Genomic DNA, 20,846 nt, shown 5'->3' with positions numbered 1-20,846 from the left:
TGTGTGTTTTCTCTTTTAGCCAAATGGTTTTCAATAGCAATTACTGAAGTGTCAATGACCTTCTCGTTCGATGGAATTAAAAAACTTAAATGAAGTTTTACTAGTATAGTCTTTGCTGTCATACAGGTAATTGAGAAGAAGATGTATGCTACAACAATGCCACCTATGGTTAGTTGCTTTTCTTTGAAGCAAGGTAGAATTTTGTTTCAACCAAGAGCAGCCTAAAATAAAGTCTGGTAAGTGTGTTAGCACCCCCTTTTCCAGTTGTACAAAGAACTAAACAAATAGGAAGGTTGAGGACTCCCCTTGTAACTACTTGGGGAAAGCGAATATCCAACTTTAAAAACCAGCTCGTCACAGGAGATAATAGATGTATTGTGTGTTTTCTGAGAGTTCACAGCTTCCTCTTGTTTTCTGTATTGTGTCCTTTGATGATTTTTTCTTCCTTTTACTTAGATTAAATTTTCAGTCTTTTCCTTTATGGCTTACTTTTTAGTTATTGTAAGAATACAATTCTTTTGATGAGTGGAAAGTCATAAAAATATTCATTAGTATTGTCTGGGTTTAGAAGTTTGTTCTTTACAGCTTCCTGGGAGGCCTTAATTTGTTGTTGTGTGGAGAGCTGGGAGGGGGTTCTTTAAGATTATTCAACTGTCCAGGAACCGTTTACTGAAGAGTTTGTCTTTTCCTCACAGCTATGGGATTTCTTTTGTAGATATGTAGTTTCCATCTGGTATGGTCCTGATGCTAGAGCCCTCTGTGGTTCTATTGATCCAGCAGTCTCTCAGTGGATAATAACATCGTGTCAAACAATAGCTTTATGGTATATTTTCATTTCTGATGTCAGTAGGACAACAAACAAATAAAAGCAATTCATTCATATGGAAGAGTACAGGAGAGCTGTGGTATCCATGATGATGGTGACTAGTGACTCAGGGGTGTGCTATCTAGTGAGAAAGCAAGAATTACCAGAGAGGATTACAGACGGCTGGATCAGGGTTGTCTAAAGGAACAGAACTGACTGACTGACTGACTGACTGACTGTAGTATGTAGGTATGTTTGTGTGTATGTGTTAAAAGGGGATTCATTAGTATGGCTTACAGACTATGGTCCAAGTAGTCCAGCAATGCTGTCCCTCAAAGGAAAGACCAAGAATCAAGTAGTTGTTCAGTCCACGAGAACTCGATGTCTCAACAGTCCCAATCTGGTGCTGGAGTCCTAGAAAATTCCTAGAGAGCTGCTGGCCTTCCATCCTTAATGGAATCCCAAAGGAGTAGGTTCTAATACCAGTGAAGGAATGTCCCAGCAGTAGGATAGATGACTTACCAGCAAGAGTGAGGGCAAGCAGGCAAAGATCAAATCTTCTTTTTCCGTGTCCTTTTATGTGAGCTGCCATCAGGTGTGACCCAGGTTTAGGGTGGTTCCTCCAACTTAAATGATCAGGTGTGCTCAGCTGCCTGGGTTTAGCTGATTACAGATATAGCCAAGTTGCCTACTCACAAGTGTAGAATGCTATCTTTCAGTAATAAAGAAACCCAGAGTATTTTAAGAGTGGATTTGTGTGATAAAACTACTAAGGAAATCAAAGACTAGTACTTGCATATTAAAGGGGGCATTCACTTCAGAGGAATGGGCTGGATATAAGTCCAGGTACCCTACAGATGGCTTTGTGCTTAGGCAGTAAGCCTTGCTTACATTGGGAACACAGGAGACATTTTTGAATTCCTACATTTCATATAGAATTTATGTGATGTATGGTTACTCTTCAGTTTTACTATGACAAAAAGAAAGTACACTGTCCACATATATGTGTTATAAAAATTTTATAAAAGAAAATGCAAGAAGGTCCTGGAATATTTTCTTTTCTATGTGCCGAATACTTCTTGAATGTTCTCTTTCTAATTTAAGTTGGCCCACATCCTTACTCGGGTGCTTATGTAATGTTAAGGCAAACTGATAAAATATAATAAAGCTGAAATCCTGACTGCAGGAGTGACTAGTGATAAGGATGTGACAACTTACTTAAATATTCTTGGCTTCAATCTAATCTGTAAAATAAGGATATCCCTCAGGAATATTTTGTGAGGATTAACATGTAGCAGGCTCTTATACAGGGTACATTGCCCATTTTATAATCACTTCACTTACCAGGACCTCTAAGCTTGTGTATAAATACAGTTCTATGTATTCATTACTTTTCCCGTTGCTGTGGCCGAGTACTTGAAAGAAGCAACCTGGAGGTGGGTTTATTTTGCCCCAGGTTGGGAAAAGATGCCATCTATCATGGAGTGGAAGGCATGATGTTAGCAGCATGATAGAGCTGGCTACATTATGTCTGTTAGTCAGGAAGCAGAGAGCTGACCAGAAGGAAAGCCAGACTCTACAACTTCAAATTGGTCTCCTGTGACCCATGATCCTCCAGCAAGTTTCCATCTCCTAAAAAATGTCCAAAATAGTGCCACCAGCTGGGGACTAATTCACAGCCACGAGCCCATGGGGGACATTTCACATCCCAACCCTGATGGGCCCGATGTGTATACAACTTTTAATTTTGTTCTTAAAAGTGTATGACTCACATGTATCCTGGTTAGTTATGACCAGCCTAAAGTCATCTGAGAGATGAGTTGTCTAGATTGGTCTGGGAGCACGTAGGTGAGGGACTATCTTGACTGCTAGTTGATAAGGGAGAGCCCAGCAGACTGTGGGTGACACCATCTGAAGGTAGGTGGTCCTGGGCTGTAAGAAAGCTGAGTATAAGACTTCGAGAGAGCCAGCAAGCTGGAAGCAGCCTCCATGCATCCTGTTACACTCTCTTACTTGTGAAGTGAGTTCACCAGTTAGAGGCAATGTTGTGTGAAATAGCAAGCAAGCTTGCCTTTGAGTTCCCACTCAAGTTTTTGCCCTGACTTCCCTTAACAATGGACTGTAATGTAAGCATAAGCCAAATAAGGTTGGACCGTGATGTAAGCATAGCCAAATAAATCCTCTCCTCTACAACGTTGCTTTTAGACAGAATATTTTATTACATTAACAAAGATGAAACTAGGAAAAAAAGGTTTCTTAAAACAATTTTTTTTTTCGAGACAGGGTTTCTCTGTGTAGCTTTGCACCTTTCCTAGAACTCGCTTTGGAGACCAGGCTGGCCTCGAACTCACAGAGATCCACCTGCCTCTGCCTCCTGAGTGCTGGGATTAAAGGCGTGTGCCACCACTGCCCGACTCTTAAAACTATTTTTAAATCTCATTTTTTTTTTTAAAACTGGCCTCTTGGAAGAAACAAATTTAAGATTATAATTTTAGTAGGCAAATTTGCACCTTGGAATTGATAAATAACAGTTTGTTCATTAAATTGATAATGACTCCTGACATAGTCTTCTCAATACTTCAGAGGGTTAAAGTTTTGTTAAGAGTAGATAACCAGGCATGAACAGGAAAGTGAATAGGGAACATTCGTATTCTCATTGTTTGGATTTTGGTGTAGGAAGAAAAAGGAAAGAAGAGAAGGAGGTGGGAATAAGAAAGGAAGATGGGGCCAAAATAAGCATAAAATAAGTTTTAGTTTCATCTTAATGTTTCTGTGGAGAAGATAAAATTGAATTGAAATTGGGTATAGAGAAAACTGAGGGTATGGTTGCTAGTTCATGTAGAATATTCTAGAAAGGCCAAAGGAAGTGAGACTGTAGGTGGGTGTCTGGGACAGGAAGCTTCCCAGGAGGCTGTCCAGGTTGGTAACGAGCTGCTATGGACTTGGGAGGCTGAGGTACTGGCAATAGGCTGCACGTCCTTGTGAGAATGAGTTCTCAGGACCGAGCGTCCAGAAGATTGTGTTGTGCTCTAGTGGACACGTCAGGATTAGGACCTTCACTAGAAGATACGAATGTTATCAGACTGCTTTCAGCAGAGGGATGATGCTATTTGGCATATTTTTTAAAAGTCACTCTTTAAAAATGGATTGGAGCAGACATATTACAAAGGGAGAGATAGATATGACTAATAAGCATATGAAACATGTCAACATCATCAGTTATCAAGGAAAGGTGAATTAAACTACAGTAAGGGAGCATTTCATACAGAAATACTAAACTGGAAAGAAACATTAACAATAAAATTCCTGCTGACAGTAACCAAATATATAATAATGGAACATGATCTGAGTTTAAATCTAGTGTGTGTGTGTGTGTGTGTGTGTGTGTGTGTGATCACACAAATATTTAAAAAGCATTTAGTTTATATGAAATTAAAAATTTCTACCCTATCTCCTGACAATTCTACTCATATATTTGCCCATGAAAGCATTGGTCCATGAAAACTTGAACAAAGGGTTCATAGCATATTTATGGATATAAATAAAACTATGCAATAATCTTAAGTGCTCATTAGCAACTACTGAGCAAACTATGGCATTTTGATAGAATGGAATGCAGTAGAATATTCTAAGCTACCTTCATTGACACTGATGAGTACCATAAATGTTTTATGGAAAAGGAAACCAGTTATTACCTCTACCCCCTTAAAACAACAACAACAACAACAATAATAATAAACAAACAAACAAAACAAAAAAACACTGTATTCTCATTCTTGTCAATTCCTAGAATATGACAAAGGAAGCTTTGGTAATTGAAACTGATGTTTTCCTCTGTCAGGAGATTGACTAGACCATGTCATAAGGCAGCTTCTAGAGCAGTGCTTCTCAACCTTCCTGATGCTGTGACCCTTTAATACAGTTCCTCATGTGACCTCCAACCATGAAATGATTTTTGTGGCTACTTTACAACTGTAATTTTGCTACTGTTAAGAATTGTAAATATCTGTGTCTTCTGATGGTCTTAAGGCAACCCCTAGGAAAGGGTCATTGGACACCCAAAGAGGTTGTACCCAACATGTTGACAACCATTGTTCTAGAGTGATAATAATGTCCTCTACTTGATTGCGATGGTTTTAAGAATTATGAATTTGTTGCCAGGTGGTAATGGTGCACACCTTTGCTCCCAGCACTAAGGAGGCAAAGGCAGGTGGATCTCTGTGAGTTTGAGGCCAGCCTGGTCTACAAAGCGAGTCTAGGACAGCCAGAGCTGTTACACAGAGAAATCCTGTTTCAGAAAAAAAGAATTATGAATTTGTAAAAAAAAAAAAAACTATCAAATTTCACACCTTATCTGTGTATGTACACGCATGTGTTTGGTGTGTGCGTGTGTGTGGATCTGTGTGGGTGCGCGTGTTTGTGACAGCCAGAGGTCACTGGTGGCTGTCTTCCTTAGCTGTTCTCCACTTTGACTTTTGGGACAAGGTTTCCCACTGAACTCACTGTTTTGGGTAGGCTGGACTGCCAGAAATCCCGGGGGATGTGCCTGTCTCAGCTTCCCTGGTGGGGTGGTTATGGCCTCACCCCGTTTTATGTGGGTATTGCAAATCTGAACCCAAATCCTCTTGCTGGCATGACAGGCAGTTTACTGACTAAGCGTCTTTCAAGCCCTAAATTTTAAACTTTAAAATTGATACATCCTATTGTAAGCAGTGATTAATAAATTTACTAGCAACTGAATGTTGTCATTTTCAAAAGTGAAAGGTAGGAGAGGGCAAACATGGAAACAAAGATGCCAGTAGAGTGGCCTAGGAATGATGGTGACATGGGCCAGGATGGGAAGGATAAACAGATGGGACCTGGCCATCTAGTTAGAGATGACTGAATTACACGAGAAGGTTAGAGGAAGAGTGGATATTGTCCCTGACGTTTTTGTCCAAGCTACCAGAAGATAGAAAATATCAGAAGTAGGGGTAGATTAGGTTAAAGGATGTAAACTAGAGTCATTTTTATAAATATTTGAGATTCATATTAGTTATGCAAATGAGTGTTCTCAATAGGAAGATGGATGAGTTCTGAGCTCATAGAAGATATGTCAGTTGGAGTCAAAGTTTTGGGAGCTGGTAGGTATTCAAATTTTACAAAGAGTAGCTGTGACCATGCAGGCGGGAGTATTGAAACATAAAAGGGATTTAGCTTTTTAATACTTATGGCATAATGAAATGAGAAACAGTCAACACAAAGGATGGGGATTCAATTCAGCAAGGAATCAACTGAGCCTGAACAAGGCTTCTTGCCCCTACAACCACATTTGTTCATTGTTTAGAACTTTTGATCACAGTGATCTGGTGTTTCTGTAGCCAGTGTATAAACGTCACCCACAGGAATATATATAAATATATATATATATATATATATAATTTCAAGACTTACAGAATTCTAAGGTTTCATTTATTTTTTAAAATTGTTCCTTGACTGAAAGCCTGTGACAGATACATGATGGTCATTCAGTTGACAAAGCATTGCCCACAACCTCTCTTATTGCACAGTTTTATGATGTCTTATGAAAGACTTGGCCATTTTTCTGTTATCTGTGGCTGACTGCTGGACATGGCACAGGCTAGTTCTGCCCTGTTGCAGTTAATTTTCTTGAGGCTGGGACTGAATCATCAATAAATAGCAAAGGTAAGGCAGGGAAGGCCTATTTTGGCTTATGCTCAAGAGGATGCAATGCATCATGGTCAGAAAGGCATGGCAATTGGAGTGAGAGGCTGCTGGTTGTTCTGCAACCACTCAGGAAGTACAAAAATGAAGAGAAAGTTAAGATGAGCAATAGCGCCTCAAGGCCCACCCCCAGTGAACCACTTCTTCCAGCAAGCCTGCCTCCTGGAGTTTTACAGAATGCTCAAAAGGCACCAACGACTAGGGTGCCAGCATCTGAGCCTGTGGAGAACATTTCACTTTCTAACCATAATGTGTGATGACTTTATTTTCAATGTAGCATCATAGGTTGCATTTCAGAGGACATATCAAGAGATTCAAATTTCAGTTGAATCCTGTTCCAGGTACTACTGACAGTGGAATTAGATGAATTCTTCAGTTTCCACATGCTCAAACAAACTCACACTGAGATGGGATGTCTTTCTCATCTGCTTGCCAGCTAGCAAGTGTCTTAATTGAGGAAATGTATGCATGAACAGAGGTCATAGTCATGTGTACACAATAGCCTTGATGATCCAAGGCATGCATTTTATATACCTTTAGAGCCTGATTGCATCATTAGAATATAGTTAATGATCTTTGACAAATTTTATATAAAATCCTTTTGTTTACACATGCTCAGATCCAGTCATGAGGAGCTTTTGGATTTTATCTGTTGAAAATAACACATTCATTCTGCTTTTTTTCCTCTCGAAAGGGCCAAGATCCATCATATTAAATTAGGCATCAAGAATAGGAATGGGGACTGAGAAATGGCTCAGTGATTAAGGGCACTTGCTGATCTTATGAAGGACCTGGGTTCCATTCTCAGCACCCACATGGTAGCTTACAACAATCTGTAACTCTAATTTCAGGGGATCTGATGCCCTCTTTTGACTTCTGTGGGTGCTGCAGGCATGAGGTACATAAATACATGCAGACAAAACACTCCTGCACAAAGTAAAAATGAATAAATCCTTTTAAAAAAGATCTGGGAAGAAAGGTGCTATGTCTAGGGTACATAGTGAACCTGAACAAACTTGGTTTTGCTGGCTCTAGTTCAGAGATAGTTGGTTGTCTTCACAGAGCATTCTGGAAAAGGGTCACTAAGAATGTGTGAACGTGTTTTCATTGGAACAGGGCTACACTGTAGTTTCAAATGCATTTCATTATGTCAAGATATTACTTCCGCATTAAAAAAGCATGCAGTTTTTCAGTAAAAATGCTGATGAAACTAGTGTAAAGTTTATTTTCTTTAGAAGTTTTTTAAAGATTTGTATTTTTTATTCTTTTATTTGTTATGGGTATGGGTGTGAGTGTTCCTGCCACAGCAGATGGGTGGGAGTCAGAGGATGGCCCTTGGGAGTGAGTTTTTCCCAATTCACCTCTTGGGTTATGGGGACCCAGATTATCAGGCTTACACCATGAGGGCCTTACTTGCTAAGGCATCTCACCAGCCTTTGTCTCATAATTGAAAAAATGGTGAAATGAGATATCATGATGCAATGTGTCTTATAAACTAATGAACTGGGGTGACTATGAGCTGATATCTTGATATCAAAGGATAATAGCTCTCTTTCTCCAACTGAGAAATAGGAAGGAGAATATGGTCCATAGAAAATCTAAAGGAATGCTAGTATAATATGGCATTTGACTTGTTTTTATTTTATGTAGACTATTTGATAATTTTCATTGTCTTCTAAATGAAAAAATGATAGCAAACCTTACTCTCTTTCTCTCTCTCTCTCTCTCTCTCTCTCTCTCTCTTTCTCTCTCTCTCTCTCTCTGTGTGTGTGTGTGTATGTGCGTGTGTGTGCCCTATGTGTGCATGTACTCTGAGAGGCTAGAAGGGAGGATTGGATCCCCTGCAGCTGGAGTCATAGGTGGTTGTGAGTTGCCTGATTTAAGTGCAATAAACTGAACTCAGTCCTCTGGAGGTACAGCAAGTATTCTCAATTGCTGAGGCATCTCTCCACCCCCAAAATGTGCTGGGTATTTGAGAATATTTGAGCTAAGTTTTGTGTGATTTTAAGATTTATTTACATTCTTCTTGTCTGATAAGTGGAGTGTTGCCTGCACAGTTCTGTGATTTATGATGACATCATGTCCTTTCAGAGATAACACTGTTATGTCACCAAACCCGAAGTGGGGAAGTCAAAAAGGCACCGGGATAATTATGGGTCTGAAAGATTGCCTGTTAGTTCAAAGGGAAGCAACCTGGGTTGAGAGGGAAGTTCATGTCCAGGCAGAGGGGCCAGGGAAGAAGAAAGAGAAGCAACTCCTAGGAATATATGGTCATTGGCACAAGTAGAATTTTACCCTCAGCATTTTCCTACCATGCTTTGGGAAGTGAAAAAAAAAAAAAATTAATGAAAGAATGGAGGGAAAAAGCTCGGGAGGCTTTAAACTTTGCACTATTGCATTCCTAAGAAAGGCTTTGGAAAACAGGGCTGGAGGGGGGGGGACATAAATGGCAGCAGCTGCAGCCATGCAGAGGCAACTGCTCAGCATATGTACGTGCAGTTGGAAAATCATTGTCTTGCAGAGAATGCTCGAAATTGGTCCCTAATGGCTTTGGTTTTTGTCATATGGTCTTGATTATAAGGCTAAAATTGCATTGCCATGCCTTTAGTGTGAACGAGATGGATGGATAATTACTACGTGCCCTGAATACCTTTCTGCATGGGGGAACTAGGACATCCTCTGGCCACGGTAGCGACCATTTCCACTGTCAGAAAAGCCTTGAGAGGCCAATTCATCACCATCCTGGTGGGGAGAAATGGAATCGGGCCTTCTTTAGTTGGGTGTCCATGCTTCCCATTTATATGCATGTGCAAATTGTAGACACACTGAAGTGGCCAATGGGAGTGCCATGAGGTAGTATGTTAAAGTAGCAGGGGCGTTCCTGGAGATGAGAGGTCTGAAATGGAAAAGCTAGATCTCTAGAAAGTGTCCCACTCCTGGTGTCGTCTGTGGGCTTTGATTGCTGCTGAGGCAGTGAGAAAGAGCCGGGGGTTCACTCTGAGATGGTGCAGGAAGTTTAAAATTATCACCAATGGGAGCTGTCAAATAAGAAATACACGAGGATCAGTGATTTCAGATAATGAGCAGGAAACAGGGGTTGGGGAGATGGTTCGATGTTTAGACACACTTACTACCCGTGGCGAAGGCCTTGTGTTGGTTTCCAGCATCTACACACGATGGTTCACAGCTGCCTACAGCCTGTGATTTCAGTTCCAGGAGATCCAACACCCTCTTCTGGACTTCAGAGGAACTGAGCATGGATATGGTGTACATACATACATACTTGTAGGCATTCACACATGCACAAAAAATAAAAATAAGTAAATCATAGAAATGAGAGAGAGAGAAGTAGGTTTTCTGTGTGTGAATATTGCTTTTAACAGACTTTAATCCTTCAGTACCCTCCAGGAGCCTCTTAAAAGGTGACATAATGATACTAACAAAATGTCCGCTGCTGCTGCTGCTGCTGCTGTGGCTGAGGATAAATTTCATGGCCATTTAGGAGTAGTTCTCACCATCCCTGCTGGTGTGAGCCTCAGGAGAGGGAGACAAGAGAAATAAGAACAAACCTAGTGCTTTGCCAGAGGTGAGGGGCCTGCCCTGGGATCCCTGACCATGAGCACACACCTCCTTTATCATGGGACATTTACGATGGTCCTACCTTGCAGGGAGGTAGCTTCCTTTTGCCATGTAGCCCTTTGTAGAGTATGTACAGTTGGGGTTGGGGGGGAGCAGTATTATTCCTCACTGAACCTTGAACACAGAGGCCAGGACCAAAGGGAAAAGCAGATTCCACTTTCCTGAAGAATTAGTGTAATTGGAGAATGACATGGATCCGAAAGAGAGTCTGCATCAGACATCAGCCTAGGAAGCTTTGTGATTGTGATATGTAACTTTCCACCCAGAGCCAAGTGTGGAAGTCAGAATTGTAGTTCTACACATAGGCTGGTCAGGTTTGGCCAAGGACATAGCTGTCATGCTGGTCTTACTTGGTTTTGATGCTGTGTCCTGTTTAAGACAGAGTGTAATGAAACATCCAACATCGAGGACAGTATCAATGAGATGGCTCAGAAGGAAAGGCCACCAAGCCTGACAAGTCGAGTCTGAGCTCCAGGACCCACCTACATGGTAGAAGGAGAGAACTGAAAGTTGGTTGTCCTCTGACCTCCCACATGTGACACAATGTCTACCCCATCTCAAGTAAATAAATAGAATTATAAGGAAAATTAAAAATGAAAAAAGAAGTTAAGGGTGGATGTTCCTTTGTAAATTAAAGAAAAGGGGTATAAGGAACTGAGCACTATCTAGTCATAGCTGGACACGTGTGTGTATGCATGTATATGTATATGTGTGCATGTATATGTACATGTGTATGAGTGTATATATGTCTATGTATATGCACACATACATACACATGTGTATGCACATATATCTGTGTATATATATGTATGCATGTATATATGTGTGTGTATGTACCTGTGTATACATATATGTATGCATGCATGTATGCACATATATATGTGTGTGCACATATATATGCATATGTGTACTATGCACACACATACATGTATGCAAACACGTATATGCACATATGTGTGCATGTATATAAATGTGTGAATGCACATATGGACATATGTGTATATATAGGGTCTGGTATGCAAATGCACACGTGTGTATGCATGTATATGTGTGTATGTATATATGCATATGTATATTTCTGGGCAAAGGGTTTATCAAGGATCAGACACCAGTAATAGTTGATCCGGCATACTTAATGCAAGCCTTTATTTTATCTTATCTACATAGTGATGCAGTTTGGTTACACTCATTATTGTCCTGTATAGTAGTTAAACCCGGGATTCTGGGGCAATCAGACACGAGGGTTATACTATCCTGGTACTGTTTTTAGCTTTCACTGCCATCGAAAGCTGCCAAATTAGTAGCATTTTGTGATTCCCGATTTAGCTCTTAATAAGAAGCAGAGCTAAAAGCAGCCGACCAAGCAGCTGAAGACTCATCACAAGCCAGGAAGATCAATAAGCTAAAAAAAAAGTAGGAAAAGTTTTTGAGTGACAGCTTAAAAATGGAAAATTTAAATATATACCACTGCCTTCTGCTCCATTGTGTGAGGCACGAAGCCCATTTTGGCTGTGTGTTTTAAGCAGTCAGGAAGGTGATTTATTTGAATCTCCAGGTTTGTGTTTGTGTTCTGTGTTGTAAACTATGCCCAGAGCTATATATCTGCAGGAGGTGTTCGTACCAGGAGTGTTGCCTAAGCCTACCACGGCTAGTATTGTTCAAAGTGTAGTTTATTGGGCTATAAATAGGAACATCAGTATTGACACTTGCTGCATGATCTAAGTCCCTGAATAACTCGTGTGTGATGCCTTTGAGCCACAGAGTGGGAAGTGCTGAGTGTCCATTCAAGGTACAGTGTCCAGCCAAGGGGTATAGTAAGAGGAATTCATGACTCGGTTTTAAACAGTCTCACTTCCCATGACCACTAACTTTAAACTTGATCTCATCATGGTCAGCGTCCTGAAAAAGTCTACTTCTGATCTTTCAGCATGTGAAGATTCCATACATTAAAAACACACACACACATATATATAAGAGGCTAGAGAGATGGCTCAGCAGTTAAGAGCACAGGCTGTTCTTCCAGAGAGCCTGGGTTCGATTCTCAGCATCCACATGGAGGCTCACCACTGTCTCTAATTCCAGTTCTAAGGGATCCTATGCCCTCTTCTGGCCTCTATGAACACTGCATGCATGTGGTGCATAGACACACATAAAATAAGAACAAGTAAATCTCTAAGAAATCCTTATGTGAGAGAAGCAACGATTCTATACATTAAAAATATATGTGTGAGAGAAGTGCAAAGTTAGGATGGATAGTAGGAATACCTTGGGAATGTTTCTACCTCCTGAAGTTGGAGACTCTTAGCATCCTCCCCTGATTTTATCCTGAAGCATTTATTTTGTGGGCATTGGTTGTACTTTTCTTGGATGTGTTCCTGTCTAATTTATGTAACATGATGAATATCTTCAATAACCGTGTAAAATAGTTCATGTTGTAAATAATAATTATTGCCTGGAATAATGGGGGGGCAGTTTCTGACTGGGGTTGAGCACGTGTTTCATCTTCCATATTCAAACCATGGCTTCACGTTGGTACGAAGTTTGTTATTATTTTATTGGTTCATCTAGAACTTTTTTTGGAGGATTGATTCCTGCATGGTGGTTGATATTACCATATATAAGGAAGCTTAATTTCCTTTGTTGAAAATCAAGACAGTATTTCAAGACTCTCCAAATTTCATCAGATCTCCTTCATTAAAGGCAATAAGCAATGAAAAGGCTCTTTCTTAAATTTTACTTTAGAAATCAGAGGCAAACTGATACATAAATCATGAGTGTGTTAATTTATGGAGGTGTTCCTAACGTGGTACTGTGAAGACTGATGAGATTTTCAACTGAGTTCCTAGGTCATGAGTGTTGGAAGGGAACAGTCCTACCTGCTAGGCCGTTCTTACTTTTCCTCAGCATGTGGTAGTTGGGTGGCAGCTTCATGGCAGACACTGTGCTGTCCTCTGGGTGACTCTATTTGTCCTTTGATATTCATGGAGATGGAGAGCCCTCTGGACACCCAAATCCTGAGATCCTCAAATGCTGTATAAAATGGCATGCTATTGTCTACCGCTTACATGTTAAATATGTTTGACTGTGACAGAAATAGTGTGTACTGTTAGAGAAAACGACAGGAAGTCTGAGTGAGCGTGTCAGTGCAGAGTTCTTTCTGAGCACTTTCGGTATGGGGTGGGTTGAATCCACAGCTGTGAAACCCCAGGAACAAAGGGACTGGTAGCTAGAGTAAACACAATATATCTTTATCCTAAAGACATTGTCAGGCTGCATCAGTTTGGGGAGATAATTCTAATGTTATGAAAAAGTTTATTTCCTCTGGAGTGAACAAAGAAAAATCAAATACATCATGTGTGGCCAAATGTATTTTCTTTTCTTTCTTTTTTCTTTCTTTTTTATGTGCGTTGAGGTTTTCTTGCATGTATGCCTGTGTGAGGATGCTGGATCCCCTAGAAATGGAGTTACAGAGAGTTGTGAGCTGCCATGTGAGTGCTGGGAATTGAACTTGGGTCCTTTGGAAGAACAGCCAGTTCTCTTAACCACTGAGCTATCTTTTCAGTGACCAAATGTACTTCCATTGCCTTGTGTCTTCTTTCTGTTTGTTATTGAATGTGGTACAGAGTTCACTGGCATGCTGATGATTCCATGGAATTTCTTTGCATATGTCACTCAAATATCTTAATCTCTGGAATTTATTCGCTGGTGACAAGAGGGAGTTAAATCTAGGTGACACGGAAGGAGAGACAGTGCCATAGGTTTTGTCAGATACAAACCTAGACATATCTGAGAATGGAAATCTCAGACAAGGAATTGCCTCTCTCAGATTGGCCTGTGGGCATTGTCTTCACTGCCAATTGATGTAGAAGGACTGGGCCCTCCATGGACAGTGCCATCCTAGGACACGCAAGCCTTGGCCCTCTGTAGACAGTGCCATCCCAAGACTCGCAGGCCTTGGCCCTCCATGGACAGTGCCATCCCAGGGCATGCAGGCCTGGGCTGGATGAGAAGGGTGGCTGAACAAATGAGAGAACATGCTAGTGGGCAGCAGCATTCCTCTGTGGTTTCCACTTCAGTTCCTGCTGAGGTTGAGCCCATGATGGATACCTTGTCTACTCCCAAGTGTGACAGAGTTCCATAAGGAGCCCAGAGGACTTTAAGCAATGCTGTTTTATCTTCCCAGATAGTCTGTGACACAGTGGCAGAGGGATGGCAGGGAACCAAGGACCTGGGAAATCTAGGACGTTTTTTCTTTCCGTTATTCTTTGTTGCCACTTTTCTGAGTTAAAATACACAGCTTCGGTCTGAAAAGAAGCTAAAATCCTTATGTAAAGAGCTTGTAAACAGACGCCCACTTGTACCATCTGCTTTTCTAACACAAGTGATTAAGCTTCTGAGCTATGATTGTTAAAATTTTAAAAACACAACAACCCCAAACACCTCCAAATAGATGCCTTATGCAAGTTTATGGGGGGACACATATGACGTCTTACAGAGTAAATAATGTGCAAAGGTTGAGAGAAGCTTTTTAATTTCCTTCCCTCCCTCCCCACCACTTTCTCTTCCCCTCCTCTCACTCTCCCCACTTTTCTCCCTTTTCCCTGCTCCCTCTCTCTCTTCCCTCCTTCCATTATGAGTGTTATGGAAATGTATGATTTATGCACTTGAAATATGCTACCGAGTCTACATTTTCAACAACCCGGAACAAGCCCTTATTTTTACATTCATTATTATTTTTGCCCTTGATAAAGTAACACGAATGCTCAAATGCATGTGTGTGCCTGTGCACACGGAGAGGGTGTCTTAGTTCCTTCTAGAATATATTAAAAGACCTGGGCTATTTGGAAATTATGAATTCATACTCTTCGTCCATAATGACTGAGGAAAGTCAGGTCAGAGGGAAATTAAGTATGTTAAGAGCTCTCCTTTTAATTGTATAATATCGATACTGCCTTTGTAGTTAATTTCCTTGACAAGTTGTGGAGCATATGGTTTGGATCCCTCATCCATTTCTAACGTGGAAATGACTCTAAATTGGGACATTTCACATAGGTGACATCGCTGGAGGGAAAAAAGAGTATGTATCACCCTGGACTGCAGGGCTATGGAAATACCTCAGTGTCCTAGCTGGTCACTGTTGGAGTGGACACCATATATGGAGGACCTCAAATCAGATCAAATCTGTAGGTGAGGAAGCAGTATCAGATCGGGCCTGCGGGTCCCAGTTCCCCAGACATATCCAGTCATAACCAGTCATAACCAGTCCTTACCCGTAGATCTGTCATATCTATTGGGGGAAGGAAAAACCAACTAGGAAGAGTGTTTAGTTCTGGCTATGGCAATTCAGGTATCAAAGAGACCTCCATGTGATAATCTATGCCCTGACATGATTATCAGTTTGATAGGGTCTGGCCTTTCCTTGTGGCCCATACCAGGTGCTGACCATACCGGTCCAGATGAGTCATTAGGTAGATTGGTGCCCTGGACCTCAGTCATGTTGCTTTTTCTGCATATGGATTTTTCACAAATCCTGGGACATATATGCTCCCTCCTACATGCTAAACATTCTCCCACCGATCTGTACCCCCAGCCCTGACTATGTTATACAACATCTCTCAAATTCTTTAACACAATGCTCAGCTCTCAGTTGACTAATTGAACTGATGGTATAGGCCTGGTCTCCACTGTCAAGAGCTAAGGGTTTTGTAGGAGATTCCAACTGCTCTGTTCTAATAGAAAGAGTCCTGCTGACATCCCTGAGACTAAATTCTGTGCACTAGAAACAGAATCAAGCCTATGGGTGGGTGATGATGCAAACCTGTGATTTATTGGTTCTGTTCACTTCCAAGTTTATGTGAGGCCACAAACTTTGGAGGTTTTTAAAACTAGCAACTCAGGTAGTGCTCTCTTAGAGAGTGATGCCGTCTATTTAAGTAACCATAATGAATGGTCCCAGGGAGAAGGTCTCCGAGTTTCCTCATGATGGTGGAGAGTGAGCTTCTCTTGGGGTAGGGGTGGGGGTGGGGTGGGGGGATGACAATTGTTTATTTTTCCTGAACTGCTCCCCTCCCTCCACCCCCCAAAATCCCCCCCAAATCAGAGTTAGGACTTACTTGACACGCTGCTCCTTGAACAGACCAGCTAACAGTCAGTGTCCTAGAACAAAGTCCACTAATTGAATTTCATCCACCAGGCTGAAATCTAGCAGCCACAGAAGACTCAGAACACTGGCTGTTTTTTTTTTTTTTTTTTTTTTTTTTTTTTTTCTTAGGTTGGAGTCTGAAGTCATTTTTTAAACGTGAGTGATGCAATTTCTTGTATCTTTCATTTAAAATGCTACTTGGTAAACAGCGGTGCAGATTAGTGTATTTGTAATTTAAATGAAGACCATACATCAAGCCAGAGTCCGCAGAGAAAGGAGAAGTTTAGGGAATGATTCATGCCCCCTCTGTGTGATCTACTGTAGAAAATAAATAGGTGAGGAAAAGCCGGAAAGAAAAGGTCTGTGGATTTGGGGAGACAGAAACTGAACTATCTCTAGAAGTCCCTCCCAATAGCTAAATCTTTGTTTTCTTCAAGCACACTAATAAATTCTTCCTAATTCATTTTTTATTTTCTCTCAGGGTCTGCTTGCTGATTTGCTTCAACAAAGGAAGCATCATGTTACACCTTTTAAATAATTGATGGTTCTCAATCCAAGCCAGCTTCAAGGAAATTCTGAAAATAGGTACCAATTGAGCAGATGCCTCCTTCCTCTCCACATTCCCTCCTTAGCACTCTCTGCTCTTAATGTTTGTTTAATAAAACCACATTCCCCTCCCCCTTTTTTAACCTCCTGATGGAGCCATAATGGTGCCGACCACAAGGGTTTGGGCATTACCTGGTACTTGGCGTCTCTCATTTGTTTCACGTCATTCTGCTTTGTTAAAGATTACAGGGAGCTGTTTGTTGTAAGTGGAAGTAATAAAGAGCTCTTAATTAATCAGCAGAAATAATTAGCAAAAATGTTATGTCATCTTCAGCACCAGAGATGGCTTGTTGTGAATATAAAAGGGAAAAATGGGCTTAAAATTGTCCTCAGGAACCTGCAGTGTAATTTTCACAAGGACCATGCCGCCCTGAAAGCTGGGCCAGCTATAACCTTGCCCATCTCCAGCATGTTCTGGAAGGTTCCAAGTAAATGAGGTGATCTATGTTTTCCCCCAAAAGTGAGAAAAGGTTTTCATTTTGCCTCCCTATGATATCACTTGTGGTTGTTCAAGGTTTGGTAAAGCCATGTTGGCTTTTAGGCCCCCATGGTTGGTAGAACATTAGACTGGTCCACAGAGGTTCTAGCTTCTCCTTATGACTATGTAAGCCAGATTGCCTTCCAGGGTCTTATTTCCATTGCTTGTAACATGATGGCTCTGAGCGCTCTCTCTCTCTCTCTCTCTCTCTCTCTCTCTCTCTCTCTCTCTCTCTCTCTCTCTCTCTCTCTCCTCCCTCTACCCTCTGTCTCTCTGTCTCTGTCTGTCTGTCTCTGTTTCTGTCTGTCTCTGTCTCTGTCTCTCCCTCTCTCTCTCACACACAGGCCTCTGATAGTTAGCAGTAACCTTCTACTTTCCAGAACATGAGAAGCCGTGCTCTATTTGACTTAGGATGCTCAAAGGGTCCTAATCTGTGTGAAAAGAAGGTAAATTCTCCATCCTGTTCCTTCTCATCATTTTTCTTAGTCATTTAATAGGTTTTTTTCTACCTAGATACTTTCCTTCTTCGTTCCTGCCTTCCTACAATTCAGAGACAAAGTGGAAGAGGAATGTTCAGCTAAAGACTTGAGAATTTTGCCTGAGTTATTGAAAAAAATCACATACTTTGAAAAAACTCCTCTGTCTTCATTCACAAGAAAGCTTTCTGTGTTAGAAACTGCACCAAGTCATTTGCCTACATTGTTGAAATGGGGAGGGGGCAGATATTGAGAAGGCTGACTCCGGAATACCTAGTGTGAACTCACACTGAAGGGAGTTTCCTGCTTCATCCATCATGGGATAAGGATGTATCTAAGTTAAATAGGCTATTACCCACTTCAAGACTACCTTAGTTTCTGACCATTCTATTCTATTCTATTCCAGTTTTCCCTTGTTAAAAAGTTCCCTGGGAGACACTGAAGTCCTTTTTGCTGTCTCTTTTCCCAGCAAACAGTAGTCCTGCACATAACCTGCATTTACTGGTATTGCCTCTTCCTGTGGCCTTTATGGAACCGGCCCCTTCCAAATCCTCAAGAAGCTAACTCTGTTCAGACCCACATGAACAGTGTGTGACAGGAAGTACAGGAAGCAGAGCTGCTGCTGCTAGCCTCTCTGTCTCACTCTGCCCTCAGTTGACATGCAGAGGGACAGAGGAACAGCACCCACCTCCTCCCAGAGCACCTTTGCTTGTGCTGTTCACTTCACGGTCTTGACAGCACGTGAGTTTCCGGCAAGCGTATGCTGCTCAGACTTTACCTGAGTGCAAGAAGGTTCCAAGGCTATGTGGTGTGGTGAGCTAGATTTAACAGGGGGTTTTCCCTAAGGAGAGGTGTGTTGTCTATGACTATGATGCTGTGATGTCAGTACTATGATGTACTCAGTGGTTTCTCTCTTTCTTGGTGTGTCCATTCCTTAGCATGGACTATGGACTCAGTACCAACTTTTGCCCTCTGGAGGTGAAGAGGCACTTCCCTTGAAAGGGAAGTGCCTGTAAAATGCAGAGGATCGAGCAAGGGGTGGTTTAGGGGCAGTGGCTTTGTGGCAATTTACATTCACACATGATGCAAAACTATTCTGTGGGCTAGGGGGGCAGTCGTGATGCTTGCTCCCTGACCCTCACACATCCCAACTGGAGTGGAGTGGTGTTATTCATGCTGTAAGTGATGTGAAAGATGTGCCCTGTACGATATACATCCAAGCCACTGTATCTACGAGTGCCGGTTCCTGGAATGACATCTTTGTTGTCGGCTCATACATCCATCCTCAAATAGTTAACGGGATGTAAGCAACTTCCAGTTTGTAAAACTGTGTTCCCGTCTATTTTTTTTTTATTCGTTTGGGATTCGTGAAACCAGGTACAATGAATAGTAGTGGGTGTTCTAGGTTACCCACAGAAATCTTCTCACTCAATTTTCCTTGTCCTTTTTGAGACACGGCAACATGTAGCTTAGGCTGGCCTTGAATTTGCTGTGTAGCTGAGGATGACCTTGAACTTCTGGTCTTGTCTCCACCCTCTTAGTACTAAAATTATAGCTGTGAACCACCATGCCCAGTTTGTGTGGTACTGGGAATGGAACCCAAAGCTTCTTGTGTGTTAGGCAAGCACTCTACTCATTGAGCTGTGCTCCGGGCCTGTGTAACTGAACTTCTGAAGATTGCTTCGAGGGCCTTACTGTTTTCACTATTCTTCAGTGTAGTACTCATATATATGTATATATGTATGTATATACTGATAACTTGTCCATTTTGGTTACTTATCACTCCTAAAACCAGGATTTATTTTTTGGGGAAATCAGACTGCATTTTATTAAGTTGCCATCACAGAAGAAATAGAAATTTCTTCCACATGTCTTTCTAGCCATCGTCTTCTCTCACCTAGGGACCCCGGGTACCTGGGATCTGAGAACTGATTCCCAAAGCCATCATTATAATATGAATGTTTTGAATTTTCACCAATCTCAGATATGGGACCTGACAAATAATATGCTTTGTTATTTTCAACAGCTTTAAAATTTCTATCAGTATAATGATGTTTTTATGCATGTATATAATGTTCTTTGATCATACTCAATGACCCATTACCCTATTTTGTCCTTCACCCTCTCTTCTTCCTCCTTGTAAATAGTCCCTGTTCTAGACAAGTAGTGCATTTTATTTAAATAATTAAAATATTGTTTCTATTATCATTATTATGCGTGTGTTTGTGAGTATGTGTGTGTGTGAGAAAGGGGGGGGAGGAGAGAGAGAGGGAAAGGGAGAGAGAGAGACAGAGAGAAAGACAGAGACAGAGAGAGGGAGGGAGATGAGTGTATGTATGTGGGCATGAGGCAGCTTTGTCCAGTTGCTTCTCTCCTGCCCTTATGTACACTCTGGTCACCAGGCTTGCAAGTGTCTGTACCCATGAGCCATCTCACTGCCCTGAGTAACACATTGTCAGTGTCACCTGAACACTGCTGTCATGTTGGTCACAGCCATGGTCACTGTGTTCAGACAGCAACATGACCGCACAGCTCAGCACCTGCACCCTGTTCCCTCTCTTCCTCAGCTTTCTTTAAACAACACAAACCCAAATGAGCTTCCCCGGGCGTCCAACTCTGCAGTGCCATTTGGGTGGGATTTTTTCTAATGTTTCTTTACACTCACACAAATTACAGCTTTTCAACAGGCCTCCTGTGCTCACAATCCTGGAAAATAAATAGGGTTGGCTTTTTACATTTGTGTTTTCCTGCCTCCTGTCTCTTTCTTGAGTGTACTGCAAACACTCTGGTTTTCTCTGCCAACCAGCCTCCTTTCTTGACTCTATTCCCTGTCAAATTCCAACCTACACCAGACCTCTTCCTCCTCTCTGGGCCCAGTAGATCTTCAGCTCACATTCTACCCAAAAGTTCCTTTCAAAATTATACCTCTGTTTTCCAGTACCCCAATATTTCTCAAAGCAAATAAAATATGCTTCC

Source organism: Peromyscus eremicus, chromosome 15 (genome assembly GCF_949786415.1).
Source record: "Peromyscus eremicus chromosome 15, PerEre_H2_v1, whole genome shotgun sequence".
NCBI lineage: Eukaryota > Metazoa > Chordata > Mammalia > Rodentia > Cricetidae > Peromyscus > Peromyscus eremicus.
Note: the sequence above shows the minus strand (reverse complement) of the source record.